A 7,963-nucleotide genomic window follows, 5' to 3' on the forward strand; every position below is an offset into this window, starting at 1 on the left:
TGGCTCCAACCGGTACTAAAGACCCCCCTTTAGTACCAGTTGGTGCCACGACCCGGTACTAAAGGGCTGCGCTGGCGCAGGTGCCGTGCCGCAAGTTTAGTCCCACCTCGCTAGCCGACGGGCGTCCGCACTGGTTTATAAGCCCCAGTGCGGTAGCTCTATCGAGCTCCTCTCTATAGCAGGCTTCTGGGCCTAACTTTAGCGCGCTGCCCTGTGGGCCTGCTGGGCCTTTCGGGCCTGCATCTTGGCCCAAGGCCAAGCAGGCCCATAGGGCAGGGCGCAATTTTTTTATTTAGTTTTTTTTCTTTTCTTCTTATTTTATTTTATTTTATTTATTTTCGAGTTGTTTTTTGCTGTATTTAGAGTTTTTTTGTGAATATTTTTGCTTTAGGTACAAAAAATTACAAACTTTCTGTTAGTGGTAGTAGCTTTCAAATTTGAATAGTTTAAATTTGAATTATTTGAAATTTGTGTGGATCACTAGTTTGTGAATAACTTAACTTTAAAAATAGTTTTTTCAGTGATTCTTTTTTCTTATGTATAATATTAGTGTGTTTTATCATTATATTCAATTTGGTAATACTTAGGTTATTTAAAAAATGAAATGCCTTTGTAACAGATGAGTTTTCGTCCGAAACCCTGATACTTCGAAAGAGATTGTCCATTTTGTACACAAACTACATCCAGTTTTTGCTGTAACCCTCTCTGCTTTTCTGCACATGCTATGTGGGTGTATTGATGATACCATGCCAACTTTCAACCTTTTCAGAGTTCTTTTGGAGTGTTTTTCAATTTCAGGGTCATTTAGCTGAAAAATCGGTAAATGCATGAAAACTAGCAAATTAAGTAAGAAAGGGTTGAAAATTGATGATGTCGCTTGGAATGGTGCATACTGAACCGGACAAAATGTCTGGAGTTGTAATAAGTTTAAAAATGAAATGCCTTTGTAACAGATGATTTTTCGTCCGAAACCCTGATACTTCGAAAGAGATTGTCCATTTTGTACACGAAGTGCATCCATTTTTTGCCGTAACCCTCTCAACTTTTTTGCACATGCTATGCGGGTGAAATGATGATACCATGCCAACTTTGAACCTTCTCAGAGTTGATTTGAAGTGTTTTTCAATTTCAGGGTCATTTAGCTGAAAAAATGAGTAAATGCTTGAAAGAATTTGTTTGCACATAATATTTCTTCGCGTTTCAATGCCAAAACACATAAGTACCCTAAATATTACAAAGATTCCCTCCGGTTTGTTCGAAGTGGGACTTTCCTGATATATAAGTCCCGAAACTCACTAGAGAAGAAAGTGATGACAGTGAAGCCGATCACATCTCAGAGTGGGATCTTTGGGTGTGAAACCTTTTCTTTTCGTGTGTCCCTTTGCGCCGTAACCATGGACAATCTTCATCATTTAACTGGATGCTCGGGTCAATATTCACTGTGAATGGAGCAATTTCATCAAACTTTTCATAATCTTCTGACATGTCTGTCTTGTCATCCACTCCCATGATGTTTATTTTCCCTGAAAGAGCTGTGGCGCTTTGGCTCATCGTATGATGCATTCACTTCCTTATCTTTTCTTTTTCTCGTCTTGTTAGACATGTCCTTCACATAGAAATCCTGCGCCACATCATTGGCTAGGACGAATGGTTTTTCTGCATACGCAAGATTCTTGAGATCATCTGTTGTCATTCCGTACTGTGGGTCTTCCGTTACCTCGCCTCATGTCATATTGACCCATTTGCACCGAAACAAAGGGACCTTCAAACCAAGTCCATAGTCAAGTTCCCATATGTCCTCTATGTAACCATAATATGTTTCCTTTCCCGTCTTGGTTGCTGCATCAAAGCGGACACCACTGTTTTGGTTGGTGCTCTTCTTATCTTGGGCGATCGTGTAAAATGTATTCCCATTTATCTCGTACCCTTTGAAAGTCATTGTATTGGAAGTTGGTAACTGGGACAACAAGTACAAGCCATCTTCAATAGCGGCGTCATGCATGGCACGTGTCTGCAACCAACCGGCGAAAGTCCCCGTTTGTTCACGTGTAATCCAGTCGTCAGACTGCTCCGGTGTTTGGAGCGTAGAAAATTCTTGTGTTCCTCCATATACGGAGCCACCAAGGCAGAATTCTGTAGAATTGTGTAGTGTGCTTGAGTGAGAGAATGCTCGTCCATACATATTATTTGATCCACTCCTAGCGTGCCTTTTCCATCCAGTCTGCCCTTATGCCGCAATTCAGGAACACCAATCGGCTTAAGGTCAGGAATAAAGTCAATACAAAACTCAATGACCCCCTCATTTTCATGGCCCTTGGAGATGCTTCCTTCTGGCCTAGCACGGTTATGAACATATTTCTTTAAAACTCCCATGAACTTCTCAAAGGGGAACATATTGTGTAGAAATACAGGACCCAGAACGTTAATCTCTTTTCACAGGTGAACTAGGACGCGCGTCATGATGTTGCAGAAGGATGGTGGGAACACCAACTCGAAACTGACAAGACATTGCACCAAATCATTCTCTAACCTTGGTATGATTTCTGGATCGATTACCTTCTGAGAGATTGCAGTGAGGAATGCACATAGCTTCAGAATGGCTAATCGAACATTTTCTGGTAGAAGCCCCCTCAATGCAACCGGAAGCAGTTGCGTAATAATCACGTGGCAGTCATGACACTTTAGGTTCTGGAACTTTTTCTCTGCCATATTTATTATTCCTTTATATTCAATGAGAAGCCAAACAACACCTTCATACTGAGCATGCATTCAAAGAATATTTCCTTCTCTTCTTTGGTAAGAGCGTAGCTAGCATGACCCTGATGTATGCCGTCTTTTCTGTGCATACGTTGCTGGTCCCCCCGTGCCTCCGGTGTATCTTTTGTCTTCCCATACACACCCAAGAAGCCAACCAGGGTCACGCAAAGATTCTTCGTCACGTGCATCACGTCGATTACGGAGTGGACCTCTGGGTCTTTCCAATAGGGCAGGTCCCAAAATATAGATTTCTTCTTCCACATGGGTGCGCGTCCGTCAGCCATTCGGAACAGGTTGTCCGCCAGGACCCTTTCCAAAGATTACCTTCAAATCCTTGACCATATCATGTTACATGTACATCAGCACCAGTACGGTGGCGAGGCTTCGTCCGGTGATCCGCCTCACCTTTGAAATACTTGCCTTTCTTTCTTACGGGATGCCTGATCGAAAGAAATCGACGATGTCCCAGGTACACATTCTTCCTACAATTATCCAAATATATACTGTCGGTATCATCCAAACAGTGCGTGCATGCGCGGTATCCCTTGTTTGTCTGCGAAAGGTTACTGAGAGCAGGCCAATCATTGATGGTCACGAACATCAACGCCTTTTAGGTCAAATTCTTCCTGTCCGTGCTCATCCCACGCACGTATACCTTTTCCATTCCACAGCTGAAAGAGTTCTTCAACTAATGGCCTTAGGTACACATCAATGTCGTTGCCGGGGTACTTAAGGCCTTGGATGAGCACTGGCATCATAATGAACTTCCTATTCATGCACAACCAAGGAGGAATGTTATACATACATAGAGTCACAGGCCAGGTGCTATGGTTGCTGCTTTGCTCCCCAAAAGGATTAATGCCATCTGCGCTTAGACCAAACCATACGCTCCTTGCGTCACCTGCAAAGTCCTCCCGGTACTTTCTCTCGATTTTTCTCCACTGCGACCCGTCAGCGGGTACTCTCAACTTCCCGTCTATCTTATGGTCTTCTCTGTGCCATCGCATCGCCTTGGTATGCTCTTTGTTTTCGAAGAAACGTTTCAACCGTTGTATTATAGGATCATACCACATCACCCTTGTAGGAATCTTCTTCCTAGGGTCATCACCAGGGTCATCGCGGCTGATCTTATAGCGCAATGCACCGCATACCGGGCACGCGTTCAAATCCTCGTACTCACCATGGTAGAGGATGCAGTCAGTAGGGCATGCATGTATCTTCTGCACCTCTAACCCTAGAGGGCAGACAACCTTCTTTGCTTCGTACGTACTCTCGGGCAATTCGTTGTCCTTTGGAAGCATATTGTTTATCATTACCAGCAACTTTCCAAATCCCTTGTCAGATACACCATTCTTTGCCTTCCATTGCAGCAATTCCAGTGTGGCGCCCAGCTTTTTCTTGTCAGCTTCGCAATTCGGGTACAACAATTTCTTGTGATCCTCTAACATGTGCTGCAACTTCTTCTTCTCCTTTTCACTTGCGCAGTTTCTCTTTGCATCGGCAATGGCCCGACCTAGATCATCAGCAGGCTCATCTGATGCCTCTTCTTCAGCTTCTTCCCGCATTGCCCGCTCAGCTTCTTCCCGCATTGCCGGCTAAGCTTCTTCCCCCATTGTTGTATCATCGTATTCAGGGAACCCATGGCCAGGATAGCTGTCGTCGTCCTCTTCTTCTTCATTGCCTTCCATCATAACCCCTCTTTCTCCGTGCTTGGTCCAAACATTATAGTGGGCCATGAAACCGGACTCAAACAGGTGGACGTGAATGGTTCTTGAGTTAGAGTAATTGTGATCATTCTTACAACCAGCACATGGACAAGGCATAAAACCATTCGCCAGCTTGTTTGCCTCAGTCGCAAGAAGAAAAGTATGCACGCCATCAACGAACTGGGGAGAGCATCGGTCATCGTACATCCATTGCTGGCTCATCTTCATTACACAACACCGAATAGACCAAATTAATACAAGTTCATACATAAAATTATACATAAATTTCATACAACACTTAAATGCAACATACAAATAACTCTCTAGCTAAAGAATTTAAATGCAACAAAAAATGCGATCAAGATCGCAACTAAGGTAACAATTGATCCAACAGCATAATGATACCAAGCCTCACTATCAATGGCATATTTTCTAATCTTTCTAATCTTCAAGCGCATTTTCGCCATCTTGATCTTGTGATCATCAATGACATCGGCAACATGCAACTCTAATTCCATCTTCTCCCCCTCAATTCTTTTCAATTTTTCTTTCAAATACTCGTTTTCTCTTTCAACTAAATTTAACCTCCTAGATAAAAATATCTATGTCAACTTGATGGGCATAATTTGTCATCAACACGAAATGCAACAAATAGTTCTAAAAGAGAATACAACACATCCGAATCATAACACGGAAGTGGGCTGACGGGGACGGATATCAAAACCATGGCACTGTGTATAACAAACTGCGTATGGGTAAGATAATTATACAAGTAACTATATATCTAAATAACACAAACATGATTTTCTTATATAAAAAAGATAAGAACAAGAGGCTCACCACAAGGTGGTGCCGGCGACGGGTCGGTGCGGACGATCGACAGTGGTTATGACGGAAACGGGAAGGCACTCAGTAAACCACACCTACATATGCAAACTAAGAGTTATTTTGAGCTCAAATTGAATATAAATCAAATAAACTACCACATATACTTCCTCCCAAATTACTAAAACCCACAAATTAATCACTATATAAAGCATTGCAAGAACTAATCTAGCAATGAGAGATGAAAGGACAAAGTTGCAAACCTTTGTGACCACTTGAATGGATGGGGGCCTGCAAATCTTGACAAAATTTGGGCAAAATGTGTGATGAGCTCGAGGTAGAGGGGAAGAACAGAGAGGAGAGGGGAAAGGGGAAGAACAGGGCGATGTCGATCGCGGGTGGACGAAGGGTTTATATATGATTACCTTTACTACCGGTTCGTGCCACGAAGCGGTACTAAAGGTGCTGGAGGGGTCCCAGACTGACAACATCCTGCCACCACTCTCTTTAGCACCGGTTCATGGCACGAACCGGTGCTAAAGGTTCGCCACGAACCGCTACTACTGAGAGCGACCCGCCTAACCGCTGGAACCAGCACTAATGGTCACATTAGTGCCGGCTCAAATACAAACCGGGACTAATGAGGTGAACATTAGACCCTTTTTCTACTAGTGGGTGCGTGTCCAAACTTTCGTCAAACAGGCCAATTTTTTACCACATCATCTTGGTGGCATAACATTAAATCAAGCAAGGTTTCATGTTTTTTGATAACTTTTTAATTTTCTGGAATGAAAATGCCATGGCACTCCATGCATGTGCCCATGTCGTGAGACCAATATGTTTGAAATTTCTTTATCATTTACTGCACATGGAATTAACTCGCACACAAGTACAGAAATAGGATTTTTCAAACCGTTATGGTTAGGTGTTGCATGCAGATGTAGTTCAAATTTGAATTACGGTCATTAAATGGCTAGAAAATCACTTAAATGTCTTTAAAAGGTCAAATGACCCCTAGAATTTTCCGAAATTTCGCATTACAGTTGTAGTAGTGCACGTTGAACGTAGACAAAATTGAAGGCCATAAGAGGAAGCAATCTCCCGTTCGTCATCAAACATGCATTGTTCCCTCTCCAAACCACGAGCCTTCTAGTGAGTTGCTCTGGTTTGTGAGGGGTGTGTGTCCAAACTTTCGTCAAACATGCCAATTTTTTTACCACATCATCTTAGTGGCATGACATTACATCAACCAAGGTTTCATGTGTTTCTGATTTTTTTAATTTTTTGGAATTAAAATGCCATGTCACACCATGCGTACATATGCATGTGTCCATGTCGTGAGACAAATATGTTATAAAATTCCTTCTAATTTACTACACATGGAATTAACTCGCACACAAGTACACAAATATAATTTTTCAAACCTTCATGGTTAGGCGTTGCATGTAGATGTAGTTCAAATGTGAATTATGGTCATTAAATGGCTAGAATATAACTAAAATGTATTTAAAAGGTCAAATGACCCCTAGAATTTTCCAATTTTTCACAGTACAGTTGTAGTATTGCACGTTAGACATAGAAAAAAAATTGAAGGTCGTCACAGGAAGGTGTCTTCCGTTCGTCATCAAACATGCAGTGTTCCCTCTCCAAACCACGAGCCTTCTAGTGAGTTGCTCCTGTTTATGTGGGGTGTGTGTCCAAACTTTCGTCAAACATGCCAATTTTTTTACCACATCATCTTGGTGGCATGACATTACATCAACCAAGGTTTCATGTGTTTCTGATATTTTTTTAGTTTTTTGGAATTTAAATGCAATGTCGCTCCACGCATACATATGCATGTGTCCAGCCGTGAGACAAATATGTTTGAAAATTTCTTCTAATTTACTGCACACGGAATTAACTCGCACACAAGTACACAAATATGTTTTTTCAAACCATTATGGTTAGCTGTTGCATGTAGATGTAATTCAAATTTGAATTACAGTCATTAAATGGCTAGAAAATCACTTAAATGTCTTCAAAAGGTCAAATGACCCCTGAAATTTTCCAAATTTTCACATGTCAGTAGTATTTTTGCACATTACACGTAGAAAAAATTTAAAAGCCAGAGGAAGCTATGTCCCCTTGGTCATCAAACATGCATTGTCCCTCTCGGAACCACTAGCCTTCTAGTGAGTTGCTCCGGTTTGTGAGGGGTGTGTGTCCAAACTTTCGTCACACATGCCAAATTTACCACATCATCTTGGTGGCATGACACTACACCAACCAAGGTTTCATGTGTTTCTGATATTTTTTTAATTTTTTGGAATTTAAATGCCATGTCACTCCATGCATACATATGCATGTGTCCAGTTGTGAGACAAATATGTTTGAAATTTCCTTCTAATTTACTGCACATGGAATTAACTAGCACACAAGTACACAAATATGATTTTTCAAACCGTTATGGTTAGGCGTTGCATGTAGATGTAGTTGAAATGTGAATTACGGTCATTAAATGGCTAGAAAATAACTTAAATGGCTTTAAAAGGTTAAATGACCACTAAAATTTTCCAATTTTTCACAGTACAGTTGTAGTATTGCACGTTAGATGTAGAAAAAAATTGAAGGCCGTAACAGGAAGCTATCTCCCGTTCGTCATCAAACATGCAGTGTTCCCTCTCGGAACCACG

At 41.7% G+C, this 7,963-nt stretch overlaps 1 pseudogene; it reads right to left on the reverse strand.

Moving 5' to 3' along the window:
* Nucleotides 1-1,326: 1,326 nt before the first annotated feature.
* LOC141026909 (uncharacterized) lies at nucleotides 1,327-4,685 on the reverse strand (annotated as a pseudogene).
* Nucleotides 4,686-7,963: the final 3,278 nt, after the last annotated feature.

Source organism: Aegilops tauschii, chromosome 1 (assembly GCF_002575655.3).
Source record: "Aegilops tauschii subsp. strangulata cultivar AL8/78 chromosome 1, Aet v6.0, whole genome shotgun sequence".
In the NCBI taxonomy this organism is placed as follows: Eukaryota; Viridiplantae; Streptophyta; class Magnoliopsida; order Poales; family Poaceae; genus Aegilops; species Aegilops tauschii.